The sequence below is a fragment of the Triticum urartu genome, chromosome 5 (assembly GCF_003073215.2).
Source record: "Triticum urartu cultivar G1812 chromosome 5, Tu2.1, whole genome shotgun sequence".
Lineage (NCBI taxonomy): Eukaryota > Viridiplantae > Streptophyta > Magnoliopsida > Poales > Poaceae > Triticum > Triticum urartu.
This window is the reverse complement of record NC_053026.1, coordinates 51,046,804-51,067,649: the sequence shown is the minus strand read 5'-3', so window position 1 is coordinate 51,067,649 and position 20,846 is coordinate 51,046,804. Positions and strand designations below refer to the sequence as shown.

At 43.4% G+C, this 20,846-nt stretch overlaps 1 long non-coding RNA gene across 2 annotated transcripts; it reads right to left on the bottom strand.

Moving 5' to 3' along the window:
* Nucleotides 1–5,553: 5,553 nt before the first annotated feature.
* LOC125555618 lies at nucleotides 5,554–20,622 on the bottom strand. Of its 2 annotated transcripts, XR_007304776.1 has the most exons (5): nucleotides 20,364–20,622; nucleotides 7,162–7,288; nucleotides 6,703–7,072; nucleotides 6,193–6,390; nucleotides 5,554–5,777 (listed from the first exon to the last, which is right to left on the bottom strand). It is a non-coding gene; the product is annotated as an uncharacterized LOC125555618 (long non-coding RNA). The 2 variants fall into 2 exon arrangements; XR_007304777.1 differs by lacking the exon at nucleotides 5,554–5,777 and having other exon boundaries at nucleotides 6,101–6,390; nucleotides 20,364–20,604.
* Nucleotides 20,623–20,846: the final 224 nt, after the last annotated feature.

Sequence of the window (20,846 nt, the reverse complement as noted above, 5' to 3'; positions counted from 1 at the left end):
AAGGGGTGAATTCTATTTTTTTGCCGGTAAAAGGGGTGAATTATATTGATGAGATAGAACGTCTAGATGTTAAAGTTGATGTAATTATGTGCATTCTTTCTACTAAGGATGTTTCTAGCATTGATGATGTCCCTCTTGGTGCTTTAGTTGAGAAAAACAAAGGCCAAGTCGAAGTAAATTTCATTGCTAGAAATATCAAGCAACAAATGCATATATGAACAATTGTGGAAATTATTATTCTAGGCATCATCCCTCAAGTAATAATAATTACAATAATGGTAATGTCTCTAAGGAACTTGGGGTCATATTCAAAACAATTGCCACTCAAAAGAAAGGGGAAGGGAATTTAGTGTGGGGTTCGAAAAAATGATGTGTTGTCTGGAAAAGATGATGCACTAGCTAATGAGGTATCTTACATTAAAAATGCATTAAAGAAGACAAAATGTGATTGTATGGAGATCCTCGAAAGTATGCAAGCCACCATGGATGATAAGAAGTGTGAAACTTAGAAGATGACAGAAGCTAAAAGATACCAATATATGCATGATGACCCACAAGTATAGGGGATCGGAACAATCTTGGAGGGTAGTATTTCACCCAAATTTATGATTCGAAACAAGGGGATCCAAAGAATGTTTATAAGACTTAGCAGTTGAGTTGCCAAAGAAACTCTTCTGGTGTCCAAATAGCATCGTCCTATATATCAATCTTTACCTCCGGACCATTGCAGAGCTCTTCATCATGTCTGTGATCTCATCTGGGACTCCAAACAACATTTGGTCACCAAATCACATAACTCATATAATACTATATCATCAATGGACGTTAAGCGTGCGGACCCTACGGGTTCGAGAACTATGTAGACATGATCGAGCCACCTCTCCGGTCAATAACGAATAGCGGAACCCGGATGCCCATATTGGTTCCTACATATTCTACAAAGATCTTTATCGGTCAAACCTTATGACAACATACGTAATTCCCTTTTGTCTATCGATATGTTACTTGCCCGAGATTCGATCGTCAATATCTTCATACCTAGTTCAATCTCATTACCACCAAGTCTCTTTACTCGTTTCATAATACATCATCTCATAACTAACTCCTTAGTCACTTTTCTTGCAAGCTTATTGTGATGTGTATTACCGAGAGGGTCCAGAGATACCTTTCCGATACTCAGAGTGACAAATCATAACCTCGATCCATGCCAACTCAACAGACACCTTCGGAGATATATGTAGAGCATCGTTATGATCACCCACTTAAGTTGTGATGTTTGATAGCACACAAGGTATTCCTCCGGTATCCGGGAGTTGCATGATCACATGGTGGAAGGAATATGTATTTGACATTAAGAAAGCAATAGCAATAAACTGAACGATCATATGCTAAGTTAACATATGGGTCTTGTCCATCACATCATTATCCTAATGATGTGATCCCGTTATCAAATGACAACTCATGTATATGGTTAGGAAACCTTAACCATCTTTGATCAACGAGCTAGTCTAGTAGAGGCTCACTAGGGACACGATATTTGTTTATGTATTCACACATGTATTTAAGTTTCCGGTCAATACAATTCTAGCATGAATAATAAACCTTTGTCATGAATAAGGAAATATAATAATAACAACTTTATTATTGCCTCTAGGGCATATTTGCATCGACAAATGCGTCCTTCATTACATCGCATTATCCAGAAAGAAAATAGTCTTATAGACTCTAGTCGTAGGCTAGTCAAATACATAGTCTTACAATAAGCAAACGGAGTTCAACACAAGCAGAAACGAAAAGCAAATCTAAGGTAAATGTCTTGAGAGGCTCCATCAGCACCACGGGGAAGCATGTCGAGTGGAGACACAAAACCCTACGTAAGTCACTCCTCGTAGAAATCACCTGCAACATGATACGTTGCAGCCACTAGGGTCAATATGTGGATTGTATTGGCAAGTCCACAGTTCATTGGTAACCTATTCACCTACTTTCACTTTGGCTGGTGGGGTTCAAGGCTCTTTTGCATAAAATAGTTTTGCCTTGTTATTTATATAGTGGACTACTCTAATAGCAATATGACACTCCCGGTAAAGCCTCGACCATAGTCTATAGGCACTCCCAGTAAAGCCCCGGTCGTAACCCGATGCAATTTGAGCGTGTGGGTTCCCCAGTAAAGCCCCGGTTTCTCCAAGCCTTTCTTTAATTAAGAATTCCTGGTAAAGCCCCGGTCCTCTGAGATCAGCTCCACAACTCCACGTTGGTTCAACCCATTGATTTTAATTAAGAAGAGGTGATGAGATCAAGCTGACATCTCTCAGATGAGTTGCTCAAGTTGTCCATAACCGGGGACATGACTAATCATGATATTTTTATACACTCTACAGAGGTTTGTGTACTTTACCCATGATTCTCGCTCACACCCTTGAGCCACTAAACTTCACTCGTGAAGTAGCTAGGTAGACCAAGACAAGACTTTTGGGTAGCAATAGCCCCCCAGAAAAGGCAGACCCAGTCTGACTACACACCTATAGCGACAATCTTGGAGAGCAGCCAGTGGGAGCGCAACGGGCGTGGGAGACCTGCATGAGCGGTGCGGAAGACATACACGGGGGCGTTGTTGACCGGGGCGGGGGTGCCGTTGACCGGGGCGGTGGTGATCTTCAGGGCCATGGGATCCAGATTCCAGAATGACGACGTTGGCTGAGCCAGCCCGATCTCTAGATGGTGTCGAACCAACTTGATCTGGAGGCAACCTTGACTGGAGCGGCCCAATCTCCCGATCTGGAGACACCGTTGACCAGGGAGAATCCTGGCAGGGCACGTGAAGTGGGAGGGAGGGGAGCGCGAGATGGCCAGAGGAAGATGGCGGCATTGCAGGGGGAGGCAGCGTCTGACCGAGAGGAGGTTGGCGGCAGCGCAAAATTGGATATGCACGAGTTGCGCGTGCTAAAAATATAACCTAAGATCTAAGAGCAACTCCAACACGCCGACCCAAACGGACGACGATCTTGTCCGCTTTTTGTTCGTTTGGGACGGCCCAGCGGACACCCATGCCCGCTTCCACGTTTGGGTCGGCGCATGCACCCAACACTGGCCCGACCCAATTTTTAGTTCCCGCAAAAAATATAACATAATATTTTGAAAATAGATAAACATTAATTAAACATTAACTAGCAAACATGACCGTGTGTTGCAAACGGGAGGAAAAAAATAAATCACAGACCCCTACTCCCTAGTCCGCTCGATCGTGGAATCAAATTCGGCCATGCGGGTGTGGCCGAGGGTTGGTCGGCTCAGTTTTATTATTTCTGATGTTTGTTATACCGTCATGATTGAAAATGATTAAATCGGATTTTTTTCCTAAAAAATAACTAACTAAGTCATTTTACGAGCATATGCATCTATTGAAGGAAACATTATGCATCTATAACCATGACATATTTTTTTCGTTCGGGACATAATGTCACGGATGTGTCTTTTTTTAGTGTAAGCTGTCGTAATAGCCACCCTGTTATAGATGATGTTTAACAAACTCCAAAGTTCATGAAGCAAGCACAAAGGAACTTGATACTCTCATGGTCTAAGGAATTATACAAACATTAACTCTTTGTATATTGTTTACCATTAACTTATGACAAATGTATCTCATAGTATAACATCAAATTGGGTTGATTCACCACAAGTGTTCTCCTAACACTTTGTCCTCAAAGTTGCTGGCATAGTTATGCCCCATGTTCTAGGAAAACAAAACCATCATGCAACACTTGGACTAGTATTAGAGACATGACTAGGAATACATTTTACCGTTTATTATTTCACACGTGCACATGAGTTTTCCTCCGAGCCTCGTGGTCATTGCAGACTCGAGAATCATTCAGAATGCACGTATTTATTGTTCTAGCTGATTAGAGGGGTGCAAAAATAGCTAGAAGTGAATGCAGAAAGTATGGAAAAACATCTTGTAATGTATTTATCTAGAAAATCGATTATACTCCAGCGTCAGCGGTGGCGCATCAGGGGTGCTTTGGAGGAGCACGGGTGGTGACTGCTCTCGAGGGGATCCGGATTCAGATCCCGCAACACACCAGTTGTTGTGATGGGAGGAATCGCAACAACCACTCAGTTGCAAAAAAACTAGTCTGGATAATACGTTGCTTTTAGCCATCTCATTAAAATCTGATCCAACGGTCACGAAGATGGCGGACGCACGCGTCGTGTTCAGTGAGGTGATCCCAATCATTTCCCTATATATAACTAGTAAGTTTGCACGTGCAACGCACGTCTTAACTCCATCACATAATTATGATTATTAACACAGTTGTTTGGTTCTACATAGTTTTTCATCTGCATCTGTTTCACCAAAAAATAGTATTTGTTTGGGTGAAAGAAAAATTAAATCGCATGGAAGGTGTAAATAATACTCCCTCCATTCACCAATATAAGATGTTTTGAATATATCAATATGAAGTACATATGGACTAAAATGAATGAACAAACACACTAAAACATGTCTTATTCTTTCGATTTAGAGAAAAGTTAGAACCAGAAATGCAATTCGGCTCCCGGGTCCAGATGCTCCTGCAATCTAGACCACGCAGGTGCCTCATGATTTGAGCATGGCTTGGTATTCGGTTTGTATTTCTAATATAAAAACAATACATGATGCCCACCCAACAATATCACTCAATGTGCGCTGCCTCCCGGACGCCATCGCTGGTACAGACATTGGGACAAACGGAGCCGCCTGTGGTACTCTAGCTGCCCCCACCACCTCCATTGACACCTTCGTCCCATGATTAACGATTTTTTAATTCAAACTGGTAGATGTCACATACAGATAGACCAAGTACAAGTTTTACGCATGAGCCCCCTAAAATGTATCAGGCGTCTTCTAAAATTTCACAATAGGAATTCATGGGTAGAGGTTTTATTTTTTACACGCACAACCAACACATGGCAAGATTTGTCACCAACACAGGAAAAAAAGTCGGAAAGACATCACTTGGGCAAATAAAATGCTGGAAAAACGTTGGTTGTCAGGTTCTCAGTCTATCTACGAAGGTGCATTTTGCAGCTTAACAGCATCAGGCATTTTGGGGTAATCTCACATAATTAAACATTAGTCCACACACACGTTGGCTACTACACTGCAATAATAACAACTAATTTAGAGATAGTTCCTCCCAGTGATGAACACACTAAGCGTCCAGCAAAATACACGGAGGCGCAAACACAAAATACACACAGTTAATTTCTAATTCTAGCCAATTGGTCCATTGACTCGATTTAGCGTCTAGCAGATGAAGCGGATCTGGATGCATACCATGTAGAATGCTTCATTGTCAGCACTCCAAGCCAAGCCTGACGTGAGGACGCCGGAGCTCGGCCAACTGATGGATGGAGCAATCTTCTTCCTCCTGCCACCACTGCTGCACCACTCTCCTCTCCCAACCATACGCAGAAAACTTCATATATTTTGTCTTCCTGACATTAAGCCTACTTTTCCCATAATATCTAATGGTGAAACCATGCTTCCATGAATAAAGATTGTAAAAACCATATGTTTCTTACATAGGGTCTAGTGTTAGCTCAATAGCACCGTGCTCACCCAACTAATCTGTATACCCCTAAATCATTTGCTCCAGTGCACAAATTCTTCCCAGACATAGTGTCCGGTCCTGTAATTTCAGCGGAGCAGAGAGTGTTGAGCCTGCTGGGACAGGGTGTCCTATAATTTCAGCGAAGCGGAGAGTGTGCCGAGCCCGCTGGGACAGGGTGTCCTGTAATTTCAGTGCAGTGGAGAGTTAGCATACTCCATAAAATGTACTGTATAAACTTAATCAAGCTCTGCAATGACATGACGAAATCGTGTGTTTCTAATCTACGTCATATTTTACTCCGAAAATTTAGTCGGCAATTAGCATACATGTTCACACATTGTCCATGACCTACAATCTAATTTTAAATGATCAATATTCTAACTCTGTTGGATCGATGACCTCTTACTCTAACTCTGGAAATTCCATGAGCAGTGACACACTTCGTCAGACATCGTGTGTAAACTAAGGAATCTTCAGTCAATGGTTCTACTACTTCATGCCCGATGGATGACTCTTTACTGAAACATTGAAAACTATGTGTGCACTTGCCATAGATGTGTTTACCACGAAAAACAAGCAAAATGGCATGTCTTACCTGATACCAAAACCATGCTCCCACGAATAAAGGTTGCAAAAATCATATGCTTCACCCAAGGAGTTGAATGTTAAGCCAATAGCAGGCTCAACTACATGGTCCCCCAATTTATCTGCATGCCCTCGAATTGTCTCCTCCAGCGCATCTAATCTTTCTGGGCATGGGGCTCTATCCGTTGGCTGATTCCCGACTCTTACTCTGCAACAACATGAAGCAAAATTCTTATATATGAAATACCAATCATTTTTTGTATGTCTAGTTTTTTTGTAACAAGAAACTAATTCAGGGGAAATGCAAGATCCAACACATGGCAGTACAACTACAACACTCATATCCATCACAACATTTCCAGTTCTATTTACTTTCTCATAGTCCAAGCAACCAAAACAAAAAAGCTGGGCTACTCTGACAATGCCTCAGGGGATCATATGAAACTACAATGACCAAGACATCATCGCAACTCTGGTTTTGCTACACACCATTTACCTCTTATAAGTAAATGCCTATTACCTCTAAGTCCACCCAGGGGCTTGCGGATCCACCTTGCAAGTAGTAGATTGAGCAGACCCTCCATCACCACTTTCAGTTTGATCTTAAATCACAGCCTCTTGGTGTTCATCAATATGTGCTTCGGTCGTCGGCTTGGTCAATTGCATCTGCGTTGTCACCCTCGCTCTCACTGAAACCGGACATGGCGGCACCACCGGTAGCTACAGTCCTCTCCTTGCTGCACACAACACCACGTACGAACTGCCCAGATGAGTCATGCGCAAATCCGGCGACAACAGCCCCACAAGATCCATTGGCGGATTCCTCTTCGCCACCAATCAAATCCATTAGGGCCACCACGCTAGCCGCCTCATCCAGGAAGATGGGCAACCTGCACGCGTTGAACTAAAGCTCTAAGATCTCTCTGATGCTGGATAGTAAATGGAAGAAGATTTCTTTTCCAAGAAGGGGATTTATGACCTGTCTACCGGAGAGATGGAGAAATCCATCGCCATGTCTGCGCCGCTGGAAATCGGACACCCGCGCTGTCAATGCTCGTCCTCGAGCACACCGCTGAAACACCCTCTGGGAGCTAAAACGCCTCTCCCTGTTGTTTTATGATCACTACTTGTGAAAGAAGATCATACTCTGTTTCTTCAAACCAATTCCAATAATAATCAATAGACATGTTGAAAGGACATGCGGTGCCCCCATGTGTGGTTTTGGTAATTGATGACAATCTCTATGGACTAACGGTTGCCTTGAGTTATATTTGAAGGATTTGTCCATAGGATTGTCTTCAAGTCCATAAGTTGGTTTCAAGGAGTTTATGAGATGGCCAAAGTGCTTTTCAAGGAATTATCCAAAGATTGGTCATGTGTGAGTTGAGATGGCCAAAGTGCTTTTCAAGGAATTATCCAAAGATTGGTCATGTGAGAGTTGAGCTTATTGCAAGCATGTCTTGAAGAAGAAGATTGTGTGATCATTCATGTCTACCTTCAAGACATCATTCAAATGAAGAGAATTGGAAAGGTTCAAGGTTGATCAAGACTAAGTCAAGAGTGAATCAAGTTGATCAACTCACAAAGCGCAGAAGATGTACCGAGAGGGATCAAGTGATCCCATGGTATGGTAAGAATTGTCAATTACGCTTTGTGTACTAACCCATGGTCTTCGTGAGAGTTCTTTGTGGGGTTAGGTTGCGGTGTGCAAGTTCAAGTGGAGCATCACGAAGAGATCAAATGCTTGAAGCTTGCCGTCCTTTGTGGTGATAATGGACTTGTGAAGATGTGCGGAAGAGTGGCTCACCCATAGTGGAGTATGGGGGAGCAATCAGCTAGTCTTCATCGAGTCAACACAATCAAGAAAGGTGGTCCAACTTGAGGGAGTCAAGATTGTCATCATCTAGCTCAAGTGGACCATGTGCAAGGCAAAGGTTTGCCCTTGATAGGTTTTCTATTTTACCGGTCGCATGATGGTAGTTGGGAGACCGGGTTATAGGATCGATTGCCGTACTATCAAGGGGGCTCTCGATGAGTAGCTTGATCGTATCGTTCATAGAGAGCTCAAACCATTGCATCCTTGCATCATCTTTCTTGGTTCTTGTTTGGTTCTCTTTGTGAGTCTTAGAGCTTATGGTCATCTTGATGAAAAGCTTGAGTTCATCGAAAACGGAGTTCGCATGCATCTTCTATGATGTTTTCGATGTTGGAGGTTTTGCCGATTCTTCTCGGTTGGAGGTTTCACTCCTATTTTTGTTAGGCATACCTCCCCTGCCTCTTCTTACTATTACCAGTCGCTGTTTTGATGCTACTCGTCGTCTTGTTTCCAACAAGCTTGAGTTTGCTCAATTCGGAGCTCATATGCAGAAGTTATGGCAGTTCTTGTTTTCTTGGAAGTGGTTTTTGTCTGGTCCCAGCGGTAGTACCTCGAGCCCCAGCGGTAGTACCGCTTGGAGCTCTGAGCCGTTGTACCGCTGCTTCCGGGCGGTGGTACCGCCATCTTTCTCAGCAAAGACTTGGGTGGTTGTTCCGGCCAGGCACCGCCCAAGTACCGGTCAGGCCTCTGTTTTGATGCGGTACTCGGGCGGTGGGGCCCGGTTGGTCCGGTCGTACCGGTACCACCGGTGTCCGGAGCGGTTCTACCGCTCAGGACTTAGCCGCCCGAGCGCTCAAGGCCATGCGGTTGCACCGGCCCGGTACCGCTCGACTACCGCACTCAGGGGTGACTCCCTTCTGTTCCTATGCGGTGGTTGAGCGGTGGCTGGGCGGTTGCTCCGGTTGTTCTTCTCAACCGGTGCTACCGCCTGGTCGCCCGGTTGTACTTCCTGGTAGGGTTCTGCACGTATACTGTGAGTCCCGGTACCAGGAGCGGTAGTACCGCTCGTGTGCGGGCTGAGCACATAACGGTTGGATTTCCCCCCTCCTTTAAAAAGGGTTCTTCTTCCCCAATGAACCCTATCTCTTGAGCTTGTTTTTGCCCCCATTGTTGACCTTCTTTGAGCTTGCTAACTCTCAATCCCTCCATGGATTCTTGCTAGTTTTTGAGGGAAAAGAGAGAGGAGATCTAGATCTACATTTCCACCAATCACTTTCTCCTCTATGTGAGGGGAACCCCTTGGATCTAGATCTTGGAGTTCTTGGTGTTCTCCTTCTTGTTCTTCCTCTCATTTTCCTCCCTAGCATTAGTTGCTCCGGTGGGATTTGAGAGAGAAGGACTTGTGCACTCCGTGTGCCCTTGCCATTGCATTTGGTGCATCGGTTTGAGTTCTCCACGGTGATACGTGGAAGTGAAGTTTGAGAAGCTTATTACTCTTGGGTGTTTGGGCACCCTAGAGCTTGTTCCTCTTGGGTGCCTTGGCGCCCTAGACGGTTGGTGTTGTTCGAAGCTCAATCATTGTGGTGTAAAGCTCCGGGCAAGCGTTGGGGTCTCCAATTAGGTTGTGGAGATCGCCCCGAGCAATTTGACGGGTACCGGTGACCGCCCCCAAGGGTTGCCAAAGTGTACGAGTTCGGTGACCGCCCCCAAGGTTTGCCATTTGTACGGGTTCGGTGACCGCCCTCAAGGGTCCCTTAGTGGAATCACGGCATCTTGCATTGTGCGAGGGTGTGAGGAGATTACGGTGGCCCTAGTGGCTTCTTGGGGAGCATTGTGCCTTCACACCGCTCCAAACGGAGATTAGCATCCACAAGGTTGTGAACTTCGGGATACATCGTCGTCTTCACGTGCCTCGGTTATCTCTTACCCGAGCTCTTTACTTATGCACTTTACTTTGTGATAGCCATATTGTTTCTTGTCATATATCTTGCTATCACCGAGTAGTTTATCTTGCTTATCATAAGTTGTTGGTGCACATAGGTGAGCCTAGTTGTTGTAGGTTTTGTGCTTGACAAATTAACCGCTAGATTTATTCCGCATTTGTTCAAGCCTAAACCGTAATTATTTTAAAACACCTATTCACCCCCCCTCTAGGCGACATCCACGATCTTTCACATGTATTTCTTGAAGGAAATATGCCCTAGAGGCAATAATAAAGTTATTATTTTATTTCCTTATATCATGATAAATGTTTATTGTTCATACTAGAATTGTATTATCTGGAAACATAATACTTGTGTGAATACATAGACAAACTAAACGTCACTAGTATGCCTCTACTTGACTAGCTCGTTAATCAAAGATGGTTATGTTTCCTAACTATAGACATGTGTTGTCATTTGATTAATGGGATCACATTATTGGGAGAATGATGTGATTGACATGACCCATTCCATTAGCTTAGCACCCGATCGTTTAGTATGTTGCTATTGCTTTCTTCATGACTTGTACATGTTCCTATGACTATGAGATTATGCAACTCCTGTTTCCCGGAGGAACACTTTGTGTGCTACCAAACGTCACAACGTAACTGGGTGATTATAAAGGAGCTCTACAGGTGTCTCCAAAGGTACATGTTGGGTTGGCGTATTTCGAGATTAGGATTTGTCACTCTGATTGTCGAAGAGGTATCTCTGGGCCCTCTCGGTAATGCACATCACATAAGCCTTGCAAGCATTGCAACTAATGAGTTAGTTGTGAGATGATGTATTATGAAACGAGTAAAGAGACTTGCCGGTAACGAGATTAAACTAGGTATTGAGATACTGACGATCGAATCTCGGGCAAGTAACATACCGATGACAAAGGGAACAAAGTATGTTGTTATGCGGTCTGACCGATAAAAGATCTTTGTAGAATATGTGGGAGCCAATATGAGCATCCAGGTTCCGCTATTGGTTATTGACCAGAGACATGTCTCGGTCATGTCTACATTATTCTCGAACCCGTAGGGTCCGCACGCTTAACGTTACGATGATAGTTTCATTATGAGTTTATATATTTTGATGTACCGAAGTTAGTTCGGAGTCCCGAATGTGATCACGGACATGACGAGGAGTCTCGAAATGGTCGAGACATAAAGATTGATATATTGGAAGCCTATGTTTGGACATCGGAAGTGTTCCGGGTGAAATCGGCATTTTACTGGAGTACCTGGAGGTTACCGGAGCCCCCCGGTAACCTAATGGGCCTTAATGGGCCTAGTGGAGGAAGAGGAGAGGAGGCCTAGGGGCTGCCGCACGCCCCTCCCCCCCAAGTCTGAATTGGACAAGGAGGGGGGCGGCGCCCCCCCTTTCCTTTCTTCCCTCTCTTCCTTCTTCCCCAAGTCCTAATCCAACTAGGGAAAGGGGGGAGTCCTACTCCTGGTAGGAGTAGGACTCCTCCTGCGCGCCTCCTCCTAGGGCCGGCCGCACCCCCCTTGGCTCCTTTATATATGGGGCAGGGGGCACCCCTAGACACACAAGTTGATCTCTAAGATCGTTCTCTTAGCCGTGTGCGGTGCCCCCTTCCACCATAGTCCTCGATAATATTGTAGTGGTGCTTAGGCGAAGCCCTGCGACAGTAGAACATTAAGATCGTCACCACGCCGTCGTGCTGACGGAACTCTTCCCCGACACTTTGCTGGATCGGAGTCCGGGAATCGTCATCGAGCTGAACGTGTGCAAGAACTCGGAGGTGTCGTAGTTTCAGTGCTTGATCGGTCGGGCCGTGAAGATGTACGACTACATCAACCGTGTTGTCATAACGCTTCCGCTGTCGGTCTACGAGGGTACGTAGATCACACTCTCCCCTCTCGTTGCTATGCATCACCATGATCTTGCGTGTGCGTAGGATTTTTTTTGGAAATTACTACGTTCCCCAACAGTGTCATCCGAGCCTAGGTTTTATGCGTTGATGTTATATGCACGAGTAGAACACAAGTGAGTTGTGGGCGATATAAGTCATACTGCTTACCAGCATGTCATATTTTGGATCGGCGGTATTATTGGACGAAGCGGCCCGGACCGACATTACGCGTACGCTTACGCAAGACCAGTTCTCCCGACGTGCTTTGCACAAAGGTGGCTAGCGGGTGTCAGTTTCTCCAACTTTAGTTGAACCAAGTGTGGCTACGCCCGGTCCTTGCAAAGGTTAAAACAACACCAACTTGACAAACTATCGTTGTGGTTTTGATGCGTAGGTAAGAACGGTTCTTGCTAAGCCCGTAGCAGCCACGTAAAACTTGCAACAACAAAGTAGAGGACGTCTAACTTGTTTTTGCAGGGCATGTTGTGATGTGATATGGTCAAGACATGATGCTAAATTTTATTGTATGAGATGATCATGTTTTGTAACTGAGTTATCGGCAACTGGTAGGAGCCATATGGTTGTCGCTTTATCGTATGCAATGCAATTGCGCTGTAATGCTTTACTTTATCACTAAGCGGTGGTGATAGTCGTGGAAGCATAAGATTGGCAAGACGACAACGATGCTATGATGATGATCAAGGTGTCGCGCCGGTGACGATGGTGATCATGACGATGCTTCGAAGATGGAGATCACAAGCACAAGATGATGATGGCCATATTATATCACTTATATTGATCGCATGTGATGTTTATCTTTTATACATCTTATCTTGCTTTGATTGACGGTAGCATTTTAAGATGATCTCTCACTAATTATCAAGAAGTGTTCTCCCTGAGTATGCACCGTTGCGAAAGTTCTTCGTGCTGAGACACCACGTGATGATCGGGTGTGATAGGCTCTACGTTCAAATACAACGGGTGCAAAACAATTGCACACGCGGAATACTCAGGTTATACTTGACGAGCCAAGCATATACAGATATGGCCTCGGAACACGGAGACCGAAAGGTCGAGCGTGAATCATATAGTAGATATGATCAACATAGTGATGTTCACCAATGAAACTACTCCATCTCATGTGATGATCGGACATGGTTTAGTTGATTTGGATCACGTGATCACTTAGAGGATTAGAGGGATATCTATCTAAGTGGGAGTTCTCTAGTAATATGATTAATTGAACTTAAATTTATCATGAACTTAGTACCTGATAGTATCTTCGGACAATTACATTTGAGCCCCTAGCTGTGTCACACCCGTGTGTTTTGCCCCTAAATTCAAAAAACCCTCGTTTCTGCCCGAGCTCGTTTGCTCTTCTTATGCTTTTGCCCTTTGACTGTTTGACCGTAACTTTGAAAACTTCATAATGAATTCATACTAACTTAGAAAAATGCATATAAGATATCAAAATGTTCGGATAAACATCACCTATATGTTTTGAATTTGTTTTCAATTTTTTCATCATTTACTATTCATGCTGACATCATATGAGCTCAAACTAAGATAGGGACTTTTGAGCACTTTTGTCATGAATGCAACTGACATGCACATATAGGTGATGTTTTTTCGATCATTTTGATATCTTATTTGTATTTTTCTGAGTTAGTATGAATTCGTTATGAAGTTTTCAAAGTTGCGGTAAAACGGTCAAAGGGCAAAAACATAAGAGGAGTAAACGAGCTTGGACAGAAACGAGGGTTTTTTGAATTTAGGGGCAAAACACCCGGGTGTGACACAACTAGGGGCTCAAATGTGATTGTCCCTAGTATCTTGCTTGTTTATGTTTGATTGTAGATAGATGGCCTGTGCTGTTGTTCCGTTGAATTTTAATGCATTCCTTGAGAAAGCAAAGTTGAAAGATGATGGTAGCAATTACACGGACTGGGTCCGTAACTTGAGAATTATCCTCATTGCTGCACAGAAGAATTACGTCCTGGAAGCACCGCTGGGTGCCAGGCCTGCTGCTGGAGCAACACCATATGTTATGAACGTCTGGCAGAGCAAAGCTGATGACTACTCGATAGTTCAGTGTGCCATGCTTTACGGCTTAGAATCGGGACTTCAACGACGTTTTGAACGTCATGAAGCATATGAGATGTTCCAGGAGTTGAAGTTAATATTTTAAGCAAATGCCCGGATTGAGAGATATGAAGTCTCCAATAAGTTCTATAGCTGCAAGATGGAGGAGAATAGTTCTGTCAGTGAGCATATACTCAAAATGTCTGGGTATAATAATCACTTGATTCAATTGGGAGTTAATCTTCCAGATGATTGCGTCATTGACAGAATTCTCCAATCACTACCACCTAGCTACAAGAGCTTCGTGATGAACTATAATATGCAAGGGATGAATAAGACTATTCCCGAGCTCTTCGCAATGCTGAAAGCTGCGGAGGTAGAAATCAAGAAGGAGCATCAAGTGTTGATGGTCAACAAGACCACTAGTTTCAAGAAAAAGGGCAAAGGGAAGAAGAAAGGGAACTTCAAAAAGAACAGCAAGCAAGTTGCTACTCAAGAGAAGAAACCCAAATCTGGACCTAAGCCTTAAACTGAGTGCTTCTACTGCAAGCAGACTGGTCACTGGAAGTGGAACTGCCCCAAGTATTTGGCGGATAAGGATGGCAAGGTGAGCAAAGGTATATGCGATATACATGTTATTGATGTGTACCTTACTAATGCTCACAGTAGCACCTGGGTATTTGATACTGGTTCTGTTGCTAACATTTGCAACTCGAAACAGGGACTACGGATTAAGCGAAGATTGGCTAAGGACGAGGTGACGATGCGCGTGGGAAATGGTTCCAAAGTCGATATGATCGCGGTCGGCACGCTACCTCTACATCTACCTTCGGGATTAGTATTAGACCTAAATAACTGTTATTTGGTGCCAGCGTTGAGCATGAACATTATATCTGGATCTTGTTTGATGCGAGACGGTTATTCATTTAAATCAGAGAATAATGGTTGTTTTATTTATATGAGTAAAATCTTTTATGGTCATGCACCCATGAAGAATGGTCTATTCTTACTAAATCTCGATAGTAGTGACACACACATTCATAATGTTGAAGCCAAAAGATGCAGAGTTGATAATGATAGTGCAACTTATTTGTGGCACTACCATTTAGGTCATATCGGTGTAAAGCGCATGAAGAAACTCCATACTGATGAACTTTTGGAACCACTTGATTATGAATCACTTGGTACTTGCGAACCGTGCCTCATGGGCAAGATGATTAAAACACCGTTCTCCGGTACTGTGGAGAGAGCAACAGATTTTTTGGAAATCATACATACAGATGTATGTGGTCCGATGAATGTTAAGGCTCGTGGTGGATATCGTTATTTTCTCACCTTCACAGATGATTTAAGCAGATCTGGGTATATCTACTTAATGAAGCATAAGTCTGAAACATTTGAAAAGTTCAAAGAATTTCAGAGTGAAGTTGAAAATCATCGTAACAAGAAAATAAAGTTTCTACGATCTGATCGTGGAGGAGAATATTTGAGTTACGAGTTTGGTGTACATTTGAAACAATGCAGAATAGTTTCGCAGCTCACGCCACCCGGAACACCACAGCGTAATGGTGTGTCTGAACGTCGTAATCGTACTTTACTTGATATGGTGCGATCTATGATGTCTCTTATAGATTTACCGCTATCGTTTTGGGGTTATGCTTTAGAGACGGCCGCATTCACGTTAAATAGGGCACCATCAAAATCCGTTGAGACGACGCCTTATGAACTGTGGTTTGGCAAGAAACCAAAGTTGTCGTTTCTGAAAGTTTGGGGCTGCGATGCTTATGTGAAAAAGCTTCAACCTGATAAGCTCGAACCCAAATCGGAGAAATGTGTCTTCATAGGATATCCAAAGGAAACTATCGGATACACCTTCTATCACAGATCCGAAGGCAAGACTTTTGTTGCTAAATTCGGAAACTTTTTAGAGAAGGAGTTTCTCTCGAAAGAAGTGAGTGGGAGGAAAGTAGAACTTGATGAGGTAATTGTACCTGCTCCCTTATTGGAAAGTAGTACATCACAGAAACTGGTTTCTGTGACACCTACACCAATTAGTGAGGAAGCTAATGATGATGATCATGAAACTTCAGAACAAGATACTACTGAACCTCGTAGATCAACCAGAGTAAGATCCGCACCAGAGTGGTACGGTAATCCTGTTCTAGAAGTCATGCTACTAGATCAAGATGAACCTACGAACTATGGAGAAGCGATGGTGAGCCCAGATTCCGCAAAATGGCTTGAAGCCATGAAATCTGAGATGGGATCCATGTATGAGAACAAAGTGTGGACTTTGGTTGACTTGCCAAAAGATCGGCAAGCAATTGAGAATAAATGGATCTTCAAGAAGAAGACTGACGCTGACGGTAATGTTACTGCCTACAAAGCTCGACTTGTCGCAAAAGGTTTTTGACAAGTTCAAGGGATTGACTACGATGAGACCTTCTCACCCGTAGCGATGCTTAAGTCTGTCCGAATCATGTTAGCAATTGCCGCATTTTATAATTATGAAATTTGGCAGATGGATGTCAAAACTGCATTCCTGAATGGATTTCTGGAAGAAGAGTTGTATATGATGCAGCCGGAAGGTTTTGTCGATCCAAAGGGAGCTAACAAAGTGTGTAAGCTCCAGCGATCCATTTATGGACTGGTGCAAGCCTCTCAGAGTTGGAATAAACGCTTTGATAGTGTGATCAAAGCATTTGGTTTTGTACAGACTTTTGGAGAAGCCTGTATTTACTAGAAAGTGAGTGGGAGCTCTGTAGCATTTCTGATATTATATATAGATGACATATTACTAATCGGAAATGATATAGAATTTCTGGATAGCATAAATGGATACTTGAATAAGAGTTTTTCAATGAAAGACCTCGGTGAAGCTGCTTACATATTGGGCATTAAGATCTATAGAGATAGATCAAGACGCTTAATTGGACTTTCACAAAGCACATACCTTGACAAAGTTTTGAAGAAGTTCAAAATGGATCAAGCAAAGAAAGGATTCTTGCCTGTGTTACAAGGTGTGAAATTGAGTAAGACTCAATGCCCGACCAATGCAGAAGATAGAGAGAAAATGAAAGATGTTCCCTATGCTTTAGCTATAGGCTCTATCATGTATGTAATGCTGTGTAGCAGACCTGATGTGTGTCTTGCTATAAGTCTAGCAGGGAGGTACCAAAGTAATCCAGGAGTGGATCACTGGATAGCGGTCAAGAACATCCTGAAATACCTGAAAAGGACTAAGGATATGTTTCTCATATATGGAGGTGACAAAGAGCTCATCATAAATGGTTACGTTGATGCAAGCTTTGACACTGATCCGGACGATTCTAAATCGCAAACCGGATACGTGTTTACATTAAACGGTGGAGCTGTCAGTTGGTGCAGTTCTAAACAAAGCATTGTGGCGGGATCTACATGTGAAGCGGAGTACATAGCTGCTTCGGAAGCAGCAAACAAAGGAGTCTGGATGAAGGAGTTCATATCCGATCTAGGTGTCATACCTAGTGCATCGGGTTCAATGAAAATCTTTTGTGACAATACTGGTGCAATTGCCTTGGCAAAGGAATCCAGATTTCACAAGAGAACCAAGCACATCAAGAGACGCTTCAATTCCATCCGGGATCTAGTCCAGGTGGGAGACATAGAGATTTGCAAGATACATACGGATCTGAATGTAGCAGACCCATTGACTAAGCCTCTTCCACGAGCAAAACATGATCAGCACCAATGCTCCATGAGTGTTAGAATCGTTACTGTGTAATCTAGATTATTGACTCTAGTGCAAGTGGGAGACTGAAGGAAATATGCCCTAGAGGCAATAATAAAGTTATTATTTTATTTCCTTATATCATGATAAATGTTTATTGTTCATGCTAGAATTGTATTATCCGGAAACATAATACTTGTGTGAATACATAGACAAACTAAATGTCACTAGTATGCCTCTACTTGACTAGCTCGTTAATCAAAGATGGTTATGTTTCCTAACCATAGACATGTGTTGTCACTTGATTAACGGGATCACATTATTGGGAGAATGATGTGATTGACATGACCCATTCCATTAGCTTAGCACCCGATCGTTTAGTATGTTGCTATTGCTTTCTTCATGACTTATACATGTTCCTATGACTATGAGATTATGCAACTCCCGTTTGCCAGAGGAACACTTTGTGTGCTACCAAACGTCACAACGTAACTGGGTGATTATAAAGGAGCTCTACAGGTGTCTCCAAAGGTACATGTTTGGTTGGCGTATTTCGAGATTAGGATTTGTCACTCTGATTGTCGAAGAGGTATCTCTGGGCCCTCTCGGTGATGCACATCACATAAGCCTTGCAAGCATTGCAACTAATGAGTTAGTTGTGAGATGATGTATTACGAAACGAGTAAAGAGACTTGCCGGTAACGAGATTAAACTAGGTATTGAGATACCGACAATCGAATCTCGGGCAAGTAACATACCGATGACAAAGGGAACAAAGTATGTTGTTATGCGGTCTGACCGATAAAAGATCTTTGTAGAATATGTGGGAGCCAATATGAGCATCCAGGTTCCGCTATTGGTTATTGACCGGAGACATGTCTCGGTCATGTCTACATTGTTCTCGAACCCGTAGGGTCCGCACGCTTAACGTTACGATGATAGTTTCATTATGAGTTTATATATTTTGATGTACCGAAGTTAGTTCGGAGTCCCGGATGTGATCACAGACATGACGAGGAGTCTCGAAATGGTCGAGACATAAAGATTGATATATTGGAAGCCCATGTTTGGACATCGGAAGTGTTCCGGGTGAAATCGGCATTTTACTGGAGTACCGGGAGGTTACCGGAACCCCCCGGTAACCTAACGGGCCTTAATGGGCCTCGTGGAGGAAGAGGAGAGGAGGCCTAGGGGCTGCCGCACGCCCCTCCCCCCCAAGTCCGAATTGGACAAGGAGGGGGGGGGGCGGCGCCCCCCCTTTCCTTTCTTCCCTCTCTTTCTTCTTCCCCAAGTCCTAATCCAACTAGGGAAAGGGGGGAGTCCTACTCCCGGTCATGTCAAGGTTACCGGCCTCCTCCTAGGGCCGGCCGCACCCCCCTTGGCTCCTTTATATACGGGGCAGGGGGCACCCCTAGACACACAAGTTGATCTCTAAGATCGTTCTCTTAGCCGTGTGCGGTGCCCGCTTCCACCATAGTCCTCGATAATATTGTAGTGGTGCTTAGGCGAAGCCCTGCGACAGTAGAACATCAAGATCGTCACCACGCCGTCGTGCTGACGAAACTCTTCCCCGACACTTTGCTGGATCGGAGTCCGGGGATCGTCATCGAGCTGAACGTGTGCAAGAACTCGGAGGTGTCGTAGTTTCGGTGCTTGATCGGTCGGGCCGTGAAGACGTACGACTACATCAACCGCGTTGTCATAACGCTTCCGCTGTCGGTCTACGAGGGTACGTAGATCACACTCTCCCCTCTCGTTGCTATGCATCACCATGATCTTGCGTGTGCGTAGGAATTTTTTTGAAATTACTACGTTCCCCAACATTTCTCTAGGAAGAAAAGCAATACACATGAGTGCCTCAAGATCAAGGGCCAACTATTTTGGAAAATATCATAGCATATATCATATTTTTTATAAATCTGTACTAAAAGGGGATGCACATACACTTATATTGGCTTGATCACCTATAAAATCAGATCTTACTACTGGACATTGGTACTCTCAGATGCTTCCCATTAAACATCATGCAATTTATGAATTACCACTGCCCTAGGCACTCCATAGTCCAGCTATCTTGCTTGTGACGATCTTATATGTGCTCAGCATATCATCCTAATATACAACTACAGGATCGCGAAGTAAAAGCAGAGAGAAAGATTATAGGGAAGAAAGGATGAACAAAAATTAGCTAGTGCGCGCGGGCTAGCATCTCATATGATGAGGGAAGGCACTACATGGAGAAGGTTTCGGCAACAACTTTAAATAATGCGAAATAGAAGGCAATCACATTTGAAATGATAGGAGACAAATTGTATCAGGTTATATGAGTGATAGAGGCTATAATACTACTTTGAGGTGTTGGGCATATATTGGCAATGTGAGATGGCACAATGAGATTATGTTTATACCAGAAAAAAAGGATCGACAGAGGTGTGGGGAGGCATGCATTCGACCACTCGCCATGCAGTTATAAGTTGTTGAAGCTTAGTTGATTGTTACCATCATCATACTGTAAAATGACTTATGCGTCAACCTGCATACTTATGCATGTCTATCTAGCAGTGTATAATTGGTATAAGCACACGACGATTAGTTATACTAAAAAACAGCACATTTTAGAACTGATAAGGTTTGCTTTTCTCAAGCTATTCATCATCTAATATGCAGGTAATCCAGCAATACTATCAAACTTAAAAGGCCAACAATAATAAATAGCTAAGCTGCTTACTGCTCACGGCTTCATGCATATATTCTCCATGGCTGTCACGGTGTCATTGCACCTGAATAAAAAACAGCAACTTCACACGAGTCACCAATGACATCGCTGAATACATCATATGTAAGTCAAAAGTATGCACCATGCATGAGCAGAAAAATTATGCATAGACAAATGGAAGGTGCATATCCTATACTTAAGTTGTACCAAAATACGAATAATGCAGGTGGCCCCTGAATCAGTAAGAGTAAGCCTTCATGAACTTCAAGACGTAACAAATATCCCTATGCTCACACTACCAAAAGTTTCCTTTTAGGACCTTGTGCTACAGGTACGCCGCCAATTTTATTATCCTTCATGAACTTAAATCTTCTAAGATTAGATCATCACTGTTAACCGTAATAACCTGAAGAAAACACGTTTGTACATATATTAATAAGGAGCAACACAAATCCAAATATCCATTTGCTCCTCCTTCACGAACTCAGATCCAAT